This window comes from Polypterus senegalus, chromosome 12, assembly GCF_016835505.1.
Source record: "Polypterus senegalus isolate Bchr_013 chromosome 12, ASM1683550v1, whole genome shotgun sequence".
In the NCBI taxonomy this organism is placed as follows: domain Eukaryota; kingdom Metazoa; phylum Chordata; class Cladistia; order Polypteriformes; family Polypteridae; genus Polypterus; species Polypterus senegalus.
This window is the reverse complement of record NC_053165.1, coordinates 103,019,288-103,039,554: the sequence shown is the minus strand read 5'-3', so window position 1 is coordinate 103,039,554 and position 20,267 is coordinate 103,019,288. Positions and strand designations below refer to the sequence as shown.

The window sequence follows — 20,267 nt, the reverse complement described above, 5'->3', positions numbered from 1 at the left end:
TTCTTTGTATTTGTTCTCTGTTTTATTGTTGTTTTTGTTAATGCCAAGATACTCTTTTTTATATTTTTATGTTATTCTTGTCGGTTTTAGTTATCATTTGTTAAGGGTGTTTTACCTCTTTAAATATTGCCTTGGATTGCCATTTTAGGCATTATCCCTTTGCTGTCTTGAGCATTTTGTCAGTTTTCTATTTTAAAGAAACTAATTTATAAATATTATAGATTTGATCATCTACACAATCAAAGGTTTTATGTTTTTTCATCCTTGCATGTTTTTTTTTTTTTTAACTTTAAAAGCAAGCTCCCCATTGTTAGCCCTCCATAGGCAAAAGCAGACAAGTAGAGTCTGAGGACTTGCAACCTTCAGGTGGGCTTTGTCTGGGTTGAGAAGTTCCCTTGTACGTACTGCTTGGACTCTCTTTTTAAGCTGTCAGTGGGTGCAGGTGCGCTTTACACAACCTGGAGTGCTAAGGCAATCAGCCAAACTGTGCACATCCACATGTGAAAGCATGCACTGCTGATTACCTCACCAACACCCTGAAGGCACTCCGCCATGCTACCACACACCTGCATGCCATCCCCAAATCTTAACCATTGTTTTTATAACACTCACCTCATGAAAGTGTGTACATTTGTAAAAGTACTGGATTTTTAAGACAGATGGTCTTCATCCTATATGGAGAGGATCTTTTACTTTATTCTAAAATATGGTGGCAAAATCACCTAGCTGACTACTCTTAAGTATACAGCCTTCTGATTTGAAATTGCAGGCTGTCTCACCTATTATTCTGTAGCTGCTACTCAGAATCACTGTTGTAAATTTAGTCCTGAAGGAAAATCTAAATCAACTGATAACCAAAAGTATAACTAGCAAAACAGGTAATATCAGATCATCAACTACAGGTACCAACTTATTTCACATTAAAAAAAAAAAAATAAAAAAAAATAGAAGTGTAAAAATTTTTTCTCAGTTTAAAATGCTTTTACTATACATTCCTTTCTTGTAAATAAAGCTGTTTTGGCATACAATCTGTTAAGTACAAAAAACTGAGTTGTGTTTTCTTATTGATACCTGGCTTAGTATATCTGACACTATTCCATTTGCTGCACCAAATGGTTTTACATTCCTTCATACATCTAGAGATATTGGTTGAATAGGCAGCCTTGAAATAATTCTGTGTCATGAACTATATATCACCTCCAAAGATTTACACAATATTACATCCTTTGCTACTTTTATATAGAGTGGATTCCAAAATCCACCATATTAAATTACAAAGACTTAAATGGCCAAGTCCCTGCTTACATGTCTGAACTGACTGCTACTTAAAAACCTGAGCATGCGTCAAGATCTCAAGATAATGTTCAACGAAAGATTATGCAGATTAATAACCTGCTTATGTAAAAGATGCCCCTTTGGTTTCAGGTTTTTATTTATTTTTTATTTTCAGGTATTTATTATCATCCACTCAAAACTAGATCAGTTCCTCCTTCTTTATTGACTTCAATGCATTTTCAGGAGTTCTGCGAAGTTTGCAAACATTTCAGTGATCTTATGAAGTGTACTCTGCAGGGTTCACTCATCATTATAAATCAATTTCCCAATTATATCACAGCAAATGTACAAGCTAGAAAAGAAATGAATTACTGTGAAGTGGGTTTGCATTAATTTCTTCAGTCTTAAGATATTATATACCCCTGACTCAGGGAAAGCTGTGGGAGATGTCAACATTTTCAGTTCACTGGCTCTATATTTTAATAATGGTGACTGTCTTTAATGCTTAATGCTCTTCACCTTTTTTCCCCTTCTGTCAGCTAAGCCTCCTCTAGTCTTGTACTCCATCTTTAAAAGACTTGTATCTTGGCTCCTGTGGCAGTGAACCTCAGTCCAACTGCTCAATCAGGTGTTTTCTACCCTAAATCTAATGCTCTGAATTTAACTATATTATTTATGTGGATCTAATCTTGATAATGGAATGATCTTTCTACTTTTGGCTTGAATATACTTGGGCACCACCTTATTTTACCATCACTGGTAACAGGACTGAACTTATTGTTTCACTCTTTGTCACCTATAGCCACTATATTTTAGGAAGTTTTTGATATTCTGTTATTTTCACCTTCAGGGTACTACAGGTGGCCCCTGCTCTCCCGTAAGAACAGTCTGGGAGCTTTGTGCTTTGCAGGTATAATGGCTCCTATATGTTATGCCTATCCTTGTCTGTTGATATGTTACCTTACATAATTATTATGTTACACAAATGCAAGTCTGGTGATGGTCTGGGCTTTTTTACCTTTTTTTTTTTTTACTGTACATTATCATATTGTATGGCCAGAAAAGGAAAGGGATATCCTCTACTCCATGTGTGAGATATGGGGAAAGGGTCATGATTATATTTTAGATTACTTGGATTGTAATGGTGGGATGAAAGGGTGGTCGGTTCCAGAGTGTATTTTAATGGTTTGGCATTTAGTGAGGGTTCGGTCAGACCGCTGGCGAATGATTTTCAGTGTTTGTGCTGCCCCTTGTGGAGGTTGTGCTTCCGTTACTCACTTTTTCTCTAAAATCACCATTAAGACTAACATGACAATCATTTACCATCATGTTCAGTGTCTTGTTGTAAACATTGCAATACTGAATGTGTTTTATTAAATAAATATTGCATTCCAGCAGGAATCTAGGGCTTTTGCTAAAGATGTGCTAAGCTTTAGAAACAAATATTACTATAGTTAGGTCTTGGAAATTCTTTGTCATTATTTTAGAGTAGTACAAAATACAACTTACATCATTTAGCTGAGGCTCTGGCATGTGCTGACAGGCTTTACTTTCTGCTTGGGTTGTGTTGTTTGTCTCACCCCCTTTACAAGTTTTCATTTTTCCCCGAATCTAACTAGTAAAATTTGGGGGATGCACAAACTTATGTGTTTCTTCATGTCGGTACTAAGCTCCGATAAATGGGGAGGGTTACGTCAGCCAGATCAATATGTGGACAACAATACAGATTTCCGTACTGGATCGGTCGAGGCCCAGGTTAACAATGGCCACCACCAGTACTGTTAGCCAACAGGGTGCTGGCGAAATTAGGCTACTGTTGTCCAAAGAAGAGAATGGAGAGGTCTCCGGAGGCAGAAGGAGAGGAGGAAGGTAAAGAGAGTGGATCTGAAGGTAGGAAATTTGAAAGTTGGCAGTACGACTGGTAAGGGGAGAGAGTTAGCTGATGTGATGGAGAGAAGGAAGGTTGATATATTGTATATATAGTTCGTGCAAGAGACTAAATGGAAGGGGAGTAAGGCCAGGTGGATCAGAGGTGGATTCAAATCATGGTGTGGATGGGAGGAGAAATGGGGTAGGGGTTATTCTGAAGGAACAATACATCAAGAGTGTTTTGGAGGTTAAAAGAGCGTCAGACAGAGTGATGATTATGAAGCTGGAAACTGAAGGTGTGATGATGAATGTTGTTAGTGCATATGCCCTGCAAGTTGGGTTTGTGATTGATGAGAAAGAAGATTTCTGGAGTGAGTTGGATGAAGTGATGAACAGAGTGGTGATTGGAGCAGATTTCAATGGACATGTTGGTGAAGGGAACAGAGGGGATGACAAGGTGGTGGGTAGGTATGGTGTTAAGGAAAGGAATGAAGAAGGTCAGATGACAGTGGATTTTACAAAAAGGATGGACATGGCTGTGGTAAATACGTATTTTAAGAAGAGGGAGGAACACAGGGTGATGTACAAGAGTGAAGGAAGATGCACACAGGTAGATTATATCCTATACAGGAGGGTCAATCTGAAGGAGACTGGAGACTGCAAAGTGGTGGCAGGGGAAAGTGTAATTAGGCAGCTTAGGATGGTGCTCTGTAGGATGACATTGGAGATCAAGAACAGGAGGAGAGTGAGGGCGGAGCCAAGGATCAAATGGTCGAAGATGGAAGGAAAACTGCAAGGTCGAGTTCAGGGAGGAGGTGAGACCGGCACTGGGGGGGCAGTGAAGAGTTGCCAGATAGCTGGGCAACTACAACAGAAGTAGTAAGGGTGACAGCAAGAAGGGTGCTTGGCATGACCTGGTAGTAGAATGGGGAAGTACCGAAGAGTATACAGAGGTAGAGGTTGGCGAAGAAGAATTGGGATAGACAGAGAGATGCAGAAAGTAGACAGGAGTACAAGGAGATACAGCATAAGGTGAAGAGAGAGGTGGTGAAGGCTAAAAAAAAGGAAAATGATGAGTTGTATGACAGGCTGGACACTAAGTAGGGAGAAAAGGACCTGTACTGATCAGCAACGCAGAGGGACTGAGCTGTGAAAGATGTACAGCAGGTTAGAGTGATAAAGGATAAAGATGGAAACTCACAAGTGAGGAGAGTGTGTTGAGCAGATGGAAAGAGTAATTTAAGAGGCTGATGAATGAAGAGAATGAGAGCGAGTGAAGGTTAGATGATATGGTGATAGTGAATCAGGAAGTGCAATGGATTTGCAAGGAGGAAGTAAGGACAGCTATGAAGAGGATAAAGAATGGAAAGGCTCTTCGTCCAGATGACATGCCTGTGGAAGCATGGAGGTGTTTAGGAGAGATGGCAGTGGAGTTTTTAACCAGATTGTTTAATGGAATCTTGGAATGTGAGAAGATGCCTGGAGGAATGGAGAAGTGAACTGGTGCCGATATTCAAGAATAAGGGGGGTGTGCAGGACTGTAATAACTACAGGGGGATAAAATTGATGAGCCACAGCATGAAGTTATGGGAAAGAGTAGTGGAAGCTAAACTAAGAAGTGTGGTGATGATTAGTGAGCAGCAGTATGGTTTCATGCCAAGAAAGAGCACCACAGATGCAATGTTTTCTCTGAGGATGTTGATGGAGAAGTATAAAGAAGACCATTGTGTCTTTGTTGACCTGGAGAATATGACAGGGTGCCTTGAGAGGAGTTGTGGTACTGTATAAGGAAGTTGGGAGTGGCAGAGAAGTATGCAAAAGTTGTACAGGATATGTATGAGGGAAGTGTGACTGTGGTGAGGAGTAGTAGGAGTGCAGTTGGAGTGACGGATGCATTCAACGTGGAAGTGTGATTACATCAGGGATCGGCTCTGAGCCCTTTGTTATTTGCAATGGTGATGGACAGGTTGACAGACGAGATTAGACAGGAGTCCCTGTGGACTATGATGTTTGCTGCTGACATTGTAATATGTAGCGATTGTAGGGAGCAGGTTGAGGAGACCCTGGAGAGGTGGAGATATGTTCTAGAGAGGAGAGGAATGAAGGTCAGTAGGAACAAGACAGAATACATGTGTGTAAATGAGAGGGAGGTCAGTGGAATGGTGAGAATGCAGTGAGTAGAGCTGGCGAAGGTGGATCCGGTTGGGAGACAAAAGTCAGAGAGGAGAGATTGTGTTGATTTGGACATGTGCAGAGGAGAGATGCTGGGTATACTGGGAAAAGGATGTTAATAGATAGAGCTGCCAGGCAAGAGGAAGAGAAGAAGGCCTAACAGAAGGTTTATGGATGTGGTGAGAGAGGAATGCAGGTGATGGGTGTAACAGATCAAGATGCAGAGGTCAGGAAGATATGGAAAAAGATGATCCACTGTGGCAACCCCTAATGGGAGCAGCCGAAAGAAAAAGAACTAGTAAAACTTGTAGTTTTAAAGTCTTTAAAATATGTCCCATTTACAACTAATTTAAATAAATCTGTCTGACTCTTCATTTCATGGATGTCTCTGTTGAAAAAATAGTCTTTCCTTTTACTCTACTGTCATTCTCAATTTAGACCTGAAAATATGTATTTCCCAATCAGTCATCTCCTTTATTCAACTGTTCTTATTGTCTCGGCTTTTCTCTATGACCATAAATGTTTAAATCTCCTTTGATTTAAATTTTGTGCCACCCACTAAAGATTAAATGCGTCTTTATACCAAAACAGGGTCTTTTGCCAGAAACTTGCATCTAAATTAGACAAATTTATTTTAATTAATTCTGATTCTCTGGATCACTGAATTTTCATGGCTACCTATAAAAGGTTCCTTTCTTGATTTCACACTTGTATTTGCCAGCAGTTTGGCTTAATTCAAATAGCTTAGGTAATGTCTTTTATTTTTAGAGGGCTAGTGATTGTGTATTGGACTCCACATATGAACCACTGAAAACCTCTTGAACACTTGGCTGGGTTTAAATTGCTCTCTTCACGAGAGTGCTTAATTATTCTTTCTTAGAGGATTTGATTAATTTTGCCTCAAAATATCATTTCAGTGGCCTTAGAATTACGTCATTGCTTTTGCAGATGTTGTCCTGTTGGCTTTATCGATCTGTGAAATCCAGCATGCACTGGAATGGTTTACGACCAAGGGTGAAACAGCAGGGATGAGGATCAGAACCTCCACATCTGAGGCCATGGTCCTCAGTAGAGAAAAGGTGGACTGTCTGCTCTGAATGGGAGATGAGTTACTGCCTCAACTGGAGGAGTTTAAATACTTTGGGGTCTTGCTCATTAATGATTCTCTGTGATCACAAAGATCCCTGAGCATTGACTGAAAGAGCATTGATAGCATTGAAAAAGGAGGGTGTTTGACTTAAATGCCCATCATGGCCTTGTCCATTCTTGGCCCCTAATCATTCCCCGTATCTAACTGTCTCACACCCTCTTCAACACCTAATAGCTAATGTGTAGTGAGTGTACAGGTACAGAATGGCTGCTGTCGCATCAACCAGATGGATGCTGCACAATCCCAGTGGTTGAGGTGGTACCCCACTGTGTATGTAAAACATTTTAAGTATTTAAAAAAGTGCTATATAAATTACTTTATTTATTGGAGACTGAGAGGAGTCATTGGAGGCTGAGATTCAAGAAGATTAGAGACCGAGACATACTGAAGTTCTCAAGTCATCCTTGAATTGTAAAAACCCTTAAATGTGTTGTGTTACAGCTGTGTGAAAGATAATTAAAAAATAAATTTGTTCCCAAAACCTTTTTCAGCTGTCACTAAGGAGCCTTGTGGATATCTTTTAAGCTTTGCTTTAGGTGTTTTTTTTGCTTTTTTGTTGTCCACACAGGAGCAAAAGTAGCTGTTTGGGGAAGCATTTGGAAAATTACTTGTTCTTGTTACTTGTATTCAAAACTAGTCTCAGCAAGGGAAAAAGGGCAGAAAGCAGTAGCTGTAACCACCAAGTCCATAAGCAAATAACCAGCATTGTAGTATTGAATAGTATAAAGAAACAACAATGCCTTACAGGGAAGAAGTTAAGGCATATAAAGAATATTTGTACAGAGCACCTATAGCACTTGAAAAGCAAAGCATTCGAGTTTGCAGAAAGCAAAGGACCTGCACGTTCATTCATAAAAGAAAGTATTTATTTTAAGTACTTCAAACTGGATAAAGGAGGGGTTCCTCAATACGTAGACAGGCGTCTACCTAGACAGCGCCGATTAGGCACAAGCAGCAGTGAAACAGACAAGTGAATAAGAAAATAACTAGTGTCAGTTGTTCAGTAAGCGAGTTTTCTTATTATGAAGAAAGTAGTGTGTAAAAAGTTTTACTCAACAGAACAAAATGGTGTAAAAACAAATATGCACAGTAACTTAAATTCTAACCAAACGTTTAAGTGGAAAATTAAAACCGGTAACACATTAAAGATAGCTTGCCTTGTAAAATTTTTATGCCGTTTGGCTTGCTCTCTCTCTCAAGGGTGGGGATCGATCTTTTCTGAACTCTATTTTTCTTTTTGTAAAAACTTGATTGCTTTGTATGGAGTGCAATAAAATTAATAAAAATAAAAAAATAAATAAATAAAAAGATAGCTTGCCTTAATACTAGAAGTATCAAATATATACTTCTTTCTGATTGTGTGTATCCTCATTTGCCTGGCTCATCTCATTTTACAACTATCAACAATTATGGGTTCAAGAGGTTCCTGAAAGCAATCAGGTAGCATGGAGCAGACCCAGATCATCACAGAGGGATTTAGAAATTGTAGAAAGAGAAGTAGTTCTTAGATTAAATAGGCTGAAATAAAACAAATTACAGTGGTCTACAAAAAATACTTTTTGTTTGGTACTGAGAACTTCAGACCAGCTCTTTATTAAGTTTTTTACACTGATTTCATATATGAAATCAAAATTAAGCTAGCACATCAGGATTTTGAGATACACATCATTGATGTTTTGATACTTTGAATATCAATATAATATGTCAGCACAATATCTGGAGATTGAACTATGTCCCACCAAAATTCTTTTGATGCGTTTATTCTGAAACCAAAGATAATGCCAGAGACATGTTAAAATATGTTTATGTCAATTTACCTCAATATACAAGCGAGGCCAGCATGCTCAAAAATGTTTGAATCACTTGCTTTTGAACTTGTACTGCACATCTGTCTCTCTTTGCAAAAACCTATCATGCTCGGAGTAAATTTTCCTTGATATTGGTTTTCCATCACTTTTATATCTTGATGAAATGTTTCCCCATTCTCATCGCTGACAACACCCAGATTTGGCAGAAAAAATTTGTGAAGAGAATGTAAAAAAATGCATCTTCAGTGACATTCTGGCTCCCATAAGCTGATATGCTTTTAGCATGTTCTCCACAAGCTCAGCATAATTCTCTGCTCTGTGACTGCCAAGAAAATTATGGACAACCTGCACAAATCCTTACCATGCTGCTGATTCAATTGGCTTCAGTTTCCTTTTGAACTCATTCTCAAGCATCAGTTCACAGATTTCAGGATCAACAAAAACACCTTCCTTAATATTGGCTTTACTTTTCTCGAGACAAAACTTATTTCTTAAACGTTGAAACACATCGATATTTCTCTACATCACCGTGACAGTTTTCAAAGTAATGGTGAATCTAACAAACGAAATGTCCTGAAATGCAATGTTATGTTACTGAAGCATTATGTCTCGAGTTGTGACATTATGCTTTAGAGTCACATAAGACTTGGTAATCAGTAGCAAATATTTTTTCCGCTAATTAAAAACGAATAAAAAAAAAATTAATAATGACAAGGTAAACAACTTACAGCTGTTAGTAACGTGTGGTGAATTTGTTTATCTCAATGGCATCCCTAGTGGAATTACTGGTATTTATCAAAATAGCTATCTGCCTTTACTGTCCAGTCACCCTAGTTGTCCAAGACCTGGAATATCATAACTAAAAAACAAGACATGTTACACGAAAATGGTTTTCAGATTTGGAGTCAGCAAGTGAAATTTGTTGAAGTACAGGTGAAATAATCCCAGTAGCAAATTGCTTGTTGACCAGTGTTACCAGAAACAGATAATGTATTGTTGAGTGCTTAAGGAACTTAGCGAGTACATATATAACGCCTTGATGCATATTTTTAGGATGTTACTGCACACTTGGGAGATTCCAATGGACTGGAAAATGGCCATTATTATTCAATTATATAAAAAGGGTAATTGGGCATATCCAAGTAACTACAGGCCAGCAAGCTTATTGTGCATCACTGATAAATTATACTGAAAGGAACTATTTTAAGAATGATATTGAGCAACACATATGGCAAGAAGAGGAGTTTTACTGAACAGTCACCATGGGTTCAGACGAGGAAGGTCATGTTTTACTAACTTGCTGGAATCCTATCAGGAAGCAACAGAAAGAAATGATCAGAATGGTGCATATGACATTATTCATCTTGGCTTTCAGAAAGCATTTAATAAGGACCCACATGACAGGATGGGCATCAAACTATAACAGATGATTTAGGGTATAGTGTGTACATAAGTACAGAATTGGCTTTGACACAGGAAACAGTGGGTTATGGTAGGAGGACCCTTATCAGTACTGGGTGAAACTAAGTGTGGTGCTTCCACGGGGGTCAAGCGCTGAAGCAGCTGATATTCTTAATATATGTAAATGGTTTGGATAGGAATATAAATAACAAGCTGGATAAATTTACATATGATACCAAGCTGGTTGAATTGGTACCCTTGGGATTCTGAATTTCCCCTTGGGATCAATAAAGTTTATCTAATCTAATCCTCTGAATCATTACAGAGGGACTTTCTTTTTCTTCGATTTTATTCTTAAATAAAAGCATACTTGTTTTGTTACACCTTTTGTGAAAGTGTTTCTTGGATATTTGGGCTTCAAGCATCCTACATTTCACTTAAAAATGATGCCATTATTACTAAAACATTTGAAAACATTTTCTGTTTTAGCCGTGTGTTCAGCATTTCTTGCCTCACAATTCCTCTGTCATTCTACATTTACACAGATTGTCTAAACATGAAACACAAAAGAAACATATGTATTTCAAATCACAGTATTTCATTACCTATATTATTCCTTATAAATGCATCACCAGATAAACATGGGTGGAAACTTTGTTGGCACTTCTGAAGTGGGTGAGGAGACCTATCATTTAAATCAATACATGAACACTAGGGTTGCTTCACACCATACCAGAGGAAGGTTATTGTTGATTTGTTGACTAAATGTCCATGCAATTGCAAGAAAATTATTAACAATGTATGATTGGGAATTGGGCAAAATTAAACACGGCATATACACAGGGTGATATACTGACAGAGGAAAAATAACTCCACACTCTCTGAAACTTCTCGACCAGGGATCACACTGGTCTTGCAGTCTCCTTTTATTATATACACACACAGTTTATATGCACATGTTCACCACCGTGCATCAAAATCACTTGAGTATTAAACAAGGGAACATATCTTGCAATTGAGATCATTTTACAGTCATATGTTAACACCCCCACTTGCTCTCACATTGCTATGCATTCCTGACAAAAGTCTTCCAGACCTTCCATAAAAATAAAACAGACTTTTCAATTTACATGCCAAATATAAATCCTTTTGCAACTTCACCTTTATTACAAGTTTTGTCATAATGTCAGCAACCATTTCTTCTGTTGGACAGTACTTCAGAGTATTTTCCTATCATTTAACATTGCTGTGATAAAGTGGTATCTGTTGTCCACATGTTTACACCTCTGTCTACTTACATGGTCCTTTGCTAGAGCAACTGCACGTTGGCTATCCTCATAAATTTCCACTGATTCATGGTGAATTTTGCCATCAATTCCATCCAACAGCTGGATGAGATGCATACTCTCTTGTACTGTGGTGGTAGGTGCCATATACTCAGCTTCACACATAAATAATGCCACAGTGGATTGCTCCTTTGTTTTCCATGAAATTAAACCTCCCATTTTACTTAGACTGAAACAGTATCCAGTCGTGCTGTGTCTATTATCTGCACCTGCTGCCCAATCTGCATCATTTTAGGCCTGTAGTCTTAATTGATTTTCACATTTTCTGTAACAAACAGCATAGCCACCAGTTGCTTTCAAATATCATAACACACATTCAGTTTCTCTGGTATACACACAATGGTCAGCTGGATTTTTTATGAATCTTTTTTTTACACAAGTGATCATGTAAACTTTTGTACCAATTCCTGCCTGATTGCTTTAACCCATACAATGACTACTACAATTTGCTTTCAAATTTTTCTCCTTTCTCAGATTCAATCTCAAATCCTTCTGGATGATCCACATACACTTCACAGTCTATCGGCACATGCAAGTAGGCAGCTTTTATATGTATCTGGTGTAGCAACATTCCATTCTGTATAGTTATTTGAATCAAAACTCTTATGCTTGTCATATTTGCGGTTGAAGAAAAAGTCTCTTTAAAATCTACTCCTGCCACCTGACTAACGCTTAAGCTACATACCTTGCTTTGTACATCTCATAATCATCAGGGCTGTTCTTAATAGCATACACCCATTGACCCCCCCACTGCATATTTACCCTCAGGAAAGTGGTTAATGGGAAAGTCTTGTTTTCTTTCAATGAGTGCATTTCTTCATTTAATTCTTCAGCTTATTAGATTGATTGGAATTTACGTTTCTGTAAATGTGTGTGGCACATTACTCATTATCCTATAACAATAATCAATATTAACTATTGCTTGGTCAGTATTGTCCGCTTCAATACATAATCATCAGAGTACGTCGACTTCCTAAGCTCTCTGCTGAGATAGTGTATACTAGGATTGGTTTGTGAATTGTCTTGGTTACCTGCTCCAGTTTGACTTCCATGAACTTATACAGGCTTTTCATCAGTAATGTCAGAACTACCAATAATTCTACTAATCTGCCGAGCATTACCCTTCCTCAGGTCATCATCACTGTCATCAATCTGTACCTGGTCGGTCTGTGTGCTCTGCTCTATTTTACTCTTCTCAAAAAATTTCACTAGTCAGTGCTTTAGGAACCTGCCAGTATCTGGATAGTAGACTAAGTAGACTGGGCTATATTTGTCATAGCCAACAAAGATACCTTTCTCACACCTGGTGTCTAACTTCTTTTTGTCTTGTTTATATGCATAGCACACTGACCCAAACTTTTGCATCCTAGAAATATTAGGCTTTTTCCCTTTCAACAGAAAGTATGGTGTTTGTTCCTGTTTACTACTGCTGTTTGTACCGCATACACCCATAGCTCTTTGGGGAGGTTACTCTCAATAAGCATGAACCTGGCCATGTCAAATTGTATTCTCTACTGTCATTCAGTAGTACCATTCTGGTGAGACAAATATGGTGCAGAAGTCTCATGTCTCATACCATTTTTGATCAGTAGTGATTTAAAGCCTTCACACATACATTCTGTACCATTATCTGACCACATATTTGATTTTCCCATAAGGGGCACCATCAGCAATTCTCTAAAGCTACTGCAATGACACATTTATCCTTCAAAAAATAGATAAATATTACTCTGAAAAAGTCATCAGTGAGTACCATCACATCCTTATATGCCCCCTTTGATATTGGGTCAATTGGACCTGCTAAATTAGTGCAACTAGTGCAATATGCAGCTGCCAGAATCTTAACTAGGAAAAGAAAATCCGAGCACATCTCTCCAGTTTTGAAGTCATTACATTGGTTACCCGTGCCTTTTAGAACGGACTTTAAAATACTGCTTATGGTTTACAAGCCCATAAATAATCTAACTCCATCCTATATTTTGGAATGTCTTTCACCTTACATTCCAATTCATAACCTTAGATCTTCAAATGAGTGTCTGCTTACGATTCCAAAAGCTAAACTTAAAAGATGTGGTGTGCTTTCCATAAACCCGGGATTATTTGCAATACACTTTATAAACCAAGGGACGTTTAAGAATACAAGATGAGAATTTCTGAGCATAAGATAAAAAACACAGAAGGCACAACACAAGACAGTGGCAAATGACTAGACCAAGAATAGCTGTGCCTAGCTAACACTTGGTGGCTGCTATTGTATGAGGCATAAGGTGCTACTTTACAGAGTACGATGTTTCATTGTTAAATAAACATGGCTGCTGCAGGGCTTACCTGTCCTTTGGTATGTGCCTTTCCAATTCAGTTTATGAAAGTATATTTAAGAATTTTTTTCTTTATTTTAAACCAACTATATGATTTCCACTTATTTTGGAATGTTTTGATTAATGGATGCCTAATAAGTAAAACTAAGCTTACAGTACATTTCTTTTATGAAGATTTCATATGGTAGGAATAATGCATTGTGAAGCCTGAATCGGAGTATGAATTGTACTATGTTATAATTGTCTCATGCCCACTAGTTATGTTGAAAATAAATCAATGAAGATCAATTAAAATTGCCTACTAAACCTGGTAATGAATTACAGTAAGCGCACGTTTTCTTTGACAACCCCAGGGAGTACCTTGGCTGCGGATTGTTCTTTTTACTCCTTGTTCTCTCATTTACACTTAGTGAATGAAAGAGTAATGACTAGGAGTAAAAAATAAAAAACTTTGCATAAATGACACAATACACTTGGCATGTTTTTCAAAAAATTCAATAAATACACTATAAAATTAAAAAGTATCAGCAGTCTTCTTATCACCCCATTTTCTATGTATGTGTATGCATGCATTCCTGCCAGCTGAGGACAGCTTATAATTACTGCAAAACTGCACATAAACCATGCCAGTTTGTATAAAAAAAAAAAAAAGATGGTGGCAGTTAAACTTGAATAATCACTTAAAGTATCTTTTATAAAACCACACTGTGAGTCTTATATGGAGGGTTAAAGCTGTCATAAATAAGAGATATCCAACACGTTGCATTTTTGTACAGTACAGTAGACCCCTGCAAAGTCGCGGTTCAGAGTTCAAGGCCTCAGTCATTTGCGGATTTTTCCTTTGAACCTAACTAATAATTGTTAGCAGAAACCGCAAATATCCTCCGTAATTTTTATGGCTTTTTTCGTGGCAATACTGTACTGTAGAGAGAACAGGAAGCAACTGCAGTTTGGGATGGTGAAAGTAGCCCTGCAGTGGCTCTGATTGGTCTTCTGCTGAGGGTGCTGGGGCTGTTTAGGTCACAGGATGTCAACGCGGCTTTTAAAAAGGGGGCCGGTGACCATAAGCAAAAAAAAAAAAAAAATTTGTAATTTGTGTTTCAAGTTCCTGTCTGTCTGCTTTCTGTTGGGTTACCTGTACTTATTCATTTTGTCCTGGATCGTTTTGTGCATCTGGATTTTCTGCCGTCTGCCTGTGTACATGAGGACTGTAAGTGGATTCATGGCCATCCTTAAAAAAAGGAGCACTCCTGAACTGGTCTTCACCATTTCAGGAACTACTGGTAGGACTATCTGTACATTCCCATTTAACATGCGGATCTCCGGACTATCTATTTTCATCATTACATTTCATCCGTTGCCATTTTTCATGATTTACTGTTTGTTTTGTTTGTGCACAGACGCTCCTCAAAAACCCCCTCTTAAAAAAACGCTGATAGATTACCTTCACGTTGCTCCCTTACTTGCTGGGCTTATTTCTCGCATGACGCTACATTTACTTAAAAGCTTGAACCATACCTGTCCTTTTTGGCTGATTGCTTTGTTTCTCTCTCCTCCCCCAAACATTCTCTGCAACTATTGGGGGATGTGCTCCCCTATGATGTTTGTCTATTCTTTAATCGATAACTAACTCTATACTCAGCTCCTTTTACTTCTGAAAAGAGACATGTTTGTTTGTTTGAAGTGTATGAATAAAGTTCCTGTCTCTATGATCTCCTGTGTTTCTGTGCAATTCTGTGACCCCAGCGTGACACCCTGCAGTACTGCAGCCTCACAGTCCCTGGGATTGAGCCGCTGCACTAGACTAGCCTGCAAGCATCAGCGCTTACCTCTGTGTGCTTGTGTGAAGCCAGTTCAAGCCCAGTAAGCTTGACTTTTTCTTTGTGAATTGTGATGTTACTTAAAGTGCAGCAAAAAAGTATTTGGCACGCAGGGATGCATTATCCCCCAAGAATGTTGCAGTTTAAGGGTTAAAGACCCAAGATGCCACCTAAATGAGCTGCATCGTCTAAGGCTTCTGGCAATGAATATATATAGATATATAGATATAGATATAGATATAGATATATATATATAGATATAGATATATATATAGATATATATATATATAGATATTGTAGCGACCTGGGGTCGAGTCTTGAAGTTTTTGAAGCCGATCTCTGCCGTGCACCTCTCCCAAGCTGTCGGCTAGCGGATTGCCAGCATTAGGCACGCAACGGTACCCAGCTCTTTAAGTACGAGCGCTCGTGTCCCATACACCGCACGACTCCGAGTGTCTCGGCATTAATTGCTTAGATGAAATCTTAGCAATGAATAACAGCTCTGTCCTGTTGTATCTCTTTATTCACAGATAGCCAGTAAACAAAGCTCGACATTATTGCACTGCCATGGTCAAGGTCATGCACGAAGACACATTTCACGAAACCGGTACTTTTACAAAATAAATAACCCCGGACGGCGATGACCCAAACCCACCCCACTAATTGAACACAAACACAACATTATTTACAAGTTAAGAAATTAATAAATACAACAGGAAAAACATTAACAAAATCAGTGAACGTACAACCTACCCACAGATATAGATATAGATATATATATATATATATAGATATATATAGATAAATATAGATATATATATCTATATATACCGTAGATCCCGTTATATAAGCCGAGAATTTCGTCCTAGATTTTTGGCTTGGAGTTTGGGGGTCGGTTTATACAATGAGTATCGTTTCAGATTCAAGATTTCCAGTGCAATTCCGGTTTTGGCGATGAATATTGAAGTAAATAATGACGAAACCACAGAGCCACCTTTCAGATGAAGAAGTAACTTTGCATGCCGGTACTTTAAATTAAATAAAGAATTTATTCAAAAAAGTGTTTTAGTTGTTGATTTTATTAATAAAATTTATAATAAAATTATCGGGAAGTTTAAAATGAAATTTTTTGTTTAGATTTATGACCAACATCTTGCGTTACGAAACGGATGCGGTCACGTGTATCCGCTTGTGCGATTGTAAACAAACAACCGGGAGCATTAGTAGCGTCAGTCGGAGCCCAGATACATGTGTTTGTGGATGTAATTTCCATCATTGCAGTGATATACCTATATATATAATTCATTAAGACCATGAAAGCAAGACACATAATTGCTAAGGAAGGAAGAGAAGGTAAAAGAAAGCGATCGCAATCGAAACAAAGATGGACATTGTGTGGAAATATCTCCTCCCTTCCTGCAGCCCAAAGATGTCAAATTAAATGGTGAGTACAGTATGACATTGTTTCTAGAATAGAATGCCTTTTATTGTCACTATATACATCAACAATGAGATTAAAAGCAGCTCCTTCAGTGCAGAAAAAAGTTCTGTATAGGGCTTGTATGGTTGTTTTTTAGCTTTAGCATAACGCTGGATCTGCGGCCCCGCTTTTGCTTTCTTTCCCTCCTCCATCTGTGTCGTCTCCTAGACCCGACAACAATCCACGGAGAGCCCGCTGGTCTCGCTATGTTGTGCGTGTGATGAAAAACACTCGAAACAGATGTCTGGCTCAGGACACCGATGTCTATAAGGTTCTGAATGGTGTAGCGGATGTTCGCCGAACCGATCATGCACAAACAAGGACAAAAAAAAAAAAGTACAAAAACAACAAAAAAGTGCACTGAAAAGGAGAGCCCTGAGCCGCTGCGACCATGTGTGCCGCCATGCTCCTAGCTTAATCGAAGTAGGCTAGGCACTTTTATAACTTTTGGTTAGCACATTAGAAAAATTATTGGTGTTTTGGTAAATTATGCACATTATACAACCCTTTTTTATTATGAAAAGGTTAAGTAAGTGTTGCAGTGGGAGGTTCGGAATGCATTATGGGTTAGCCTTTGCGAACGAATTAAGTTCGTAAGTCAAGGGCCCACTGTATTGCGTATTTAAGTTAATCAAATTTATAACAAGTCTCCGTAAATCCACCCACCGATATACCGTATTTGCGTATATAGTTTCAACACAAAGGTTTCATTTTACCAAACTTCTCCGCAATCACTTCCTTGTTTCCATCAAAAATGCCGGCAGTCTCAAATTCTCGCCGATAAACATTATAAATATACCCGAAGAGACATTTTAAGGAAATTTAGAAAATTTTTCTTGGAGAAGGGGGTTTGGCTTAAATACGGTCATTGGCAAATACATGTAATTTAGTAGGTAGAGAAGGGGTTCGGCTAATATACCGGGTCGGCCTGTATTCCGGGATCTACGGTATATCTATATATATATATATATATCTCTCTCTCTCTATCTATATATCTATATATATATATCTCTATCTATATATATCTATATATATCTATATATATATATATATATATATATATATATCTCTATATATATATCTCTATCTATCTATCTATCTCTATCTATATAGCAAAATACCCGCGCTTTGCAGCGGAGAAGTAGTGTGTTAAAGAAGCAATGAAAAAGAAAAGGAAACATTTTGAAAATAACGTAACATGATTGTTAATGTTATTGTTTTGTCACTGTTGTGAGTGATGAGTGTTGTTGTCATATATATATATATATATATAATATAAATATATATTTACACACACACACAAACATATATATATACATATCTATACATATACACATACATATACATACACACATACATACACACACATATATACACACAAATACATATATATATATATATATATACATACACACATACATATATAAACATATATATACATATACATACATATCTACATATATACACATACAGCTATTTCATTATCAGTGCAATACGCTGTTTGTTAAAACGGATGACACCCGCTCTTACGCAAGTCTGCGTGGATATTATGAACTATCGATTTGTTCAAGTTCTATTTAAATTTTAAATAGAAGGAATTTTTATTTAGTCGACAGAAATATCTTTGGTAGGAATGGTAAAAACAGACAGGAATATTATTCCTGAATAAATCAACTCAAACCTTAAACAACTTATAATATTTTGCTCTCCATAAAAATATATCCTGTCTAAATTATACAAGTTAGAAATAAAGTAAACATTAAAAGAACAAACATTCAAATTTCTTTACTCTTATGTAATTTTATATTTTATTAAAAATAAACTTAGATTTTAAATATCCCAAAAGATTTTGCTCTCCATAAAAATATATCCTGTCAAAATTATACAAATTCAAACATGAACATGCTGCATAACAAAACCTAGAAATATAAATAAAATGTGTTCCTTTCAGCAATAACAAATCAAATCATTCAGTTGTCTTTGCTCATATGTCATTTTAGAGCTGGACGCCTGGCATCTTTTTTTGGCAACAGGTTCGTTTCTGTTTGGTGTGAGGTTCTGTGTTGTGGAGATTCTCAGGATGGATTGCAGGTGCTCATCAGTGAGGCGACTCCTGTGTGCCGTTTTACCAAACATGCACAAGGTTCGAGCCGCATGTAGACGGACTTTTTTTGTTCTTCAAAGTCACCAAAGCGCCGTGCAAACTCAGTGCGCAGTGCGCTCAGTTTATCAGCAAAGTGCGTATTTGGGAACACCGTAGTGACGACTTGGTTTAACATTACTTGGTAATAGGGAAAATGGGGCAAGTGGTTGTGTCTCCCATAAAAGCAGCCTCAATTGAAATCACTTTGTGATTGTGCACGGGTAAAAACGTCCGCTGAAGTGTGAGATTCTTATTTAATTCTTCTGCTTTCTGTATCTTCTGCATTGCATTCAGGTCTTTCAGGTTACCCTGATGTTTTGTTTTATAGTGCCGTCTTAGATTAAATTCTGTAATTACAGCCACATTAGCTCCACAAATGAGACACACGGGTTCAGTAAACATATACTCAGCCTCCCATCGGTTTTAAAGGCTCTATTTTCAGAATCAACTTTTCTCTTCAGCATCGTGTGAGCTAGCTTCGCAATAACTTGCAGCATCTTAAGGTAGACTTGATTAACGCGGTAACTGTTCAGCAAGGCAGCTGAAGCGCTGCATTATGGGATCTGTAGTTTATTGTGTTACCAGCGCTTCATATACCCGGCTTTAATAACAATAATACAGTATATAAAATGATCTCGGACCGGATATAATTACACTCCGGGCCGGATGTGGCCCGCGGCCCTTGAGTTTGACACATATGGACTAAATAGAACTTGAAAAGATATATTTTTTCAAATGTGATCGCAATTCAGATAGAGTTGACGCACTACAGCCTGCATGCCTCAATAAGTCATCCTCCCCTTGCCCTTACTTTTTTACCGCTCATCTAATGAATACACTGAGTATGGCTTTACCAAAACAATCACTGATGGCGAATAAAGTATCCATTATTCGAGTATGTAGATCGGGATATATATATATACATATATATATACCCGCGATCGCAGCGAGAAGTAGTGTGTTAAAAAGCTAGAAAAGAAAAGGGAACATTTTAAAAATAATGTAACATGACTGTCAATATACAGTATTTGTTTTGTGAGTGTTACTGAGTGTTGCTGTCATCAAGGATTTGATTATCATTATTTCTTTCAATCAGGTTCGTATTTGTAGGATGTGTTGTGTTCAAGTTACATTCCGTGTTTGTCAATCGTTGTAAAGATGACAGGTTTCATTTATCGATTTGTTTCTTACTGCATCAATAAACAGCTCGTCTTCTTCTTTATCTGAGACCTGACACACTGCATGCACGGGTTTTTTTTACACTGTCTTCCTTTAGCGGGACATTGACTTTTTCCAACGTGTGCTTTGTTTCCGTAGTAGTTGGATTTATGAATATGCTTGTATGTATGAGACGCTTCATATTTTTGCTGCCTTTTCAATTGTGTAATTCGGTTTTGTTCAGCTCTTTGGAACTGTTGCTTTTATCTGTGCACTGCGCCAGTTCACGTGAGCCACTCGGTGTACATGCATCGAAGTTTCCCAGCT

The 20,267-nt window shown here is 37.8% G+C and overlaps 1 protein-coding gene across 1 annotated transcript in view; it reads right to left on the bottom strand.

Moving 5' to 3' along the window:
- The window catches only part of LOC120541445 (inositol hexakisphosphate and diphosphoinositol-pentakisphosphate kinase 2-like), a 267,227-nt gene that overhangs the window by 128,252 nt on the left and 118,708 nt on the right, over positions 1 to 20,267 (bottom strand).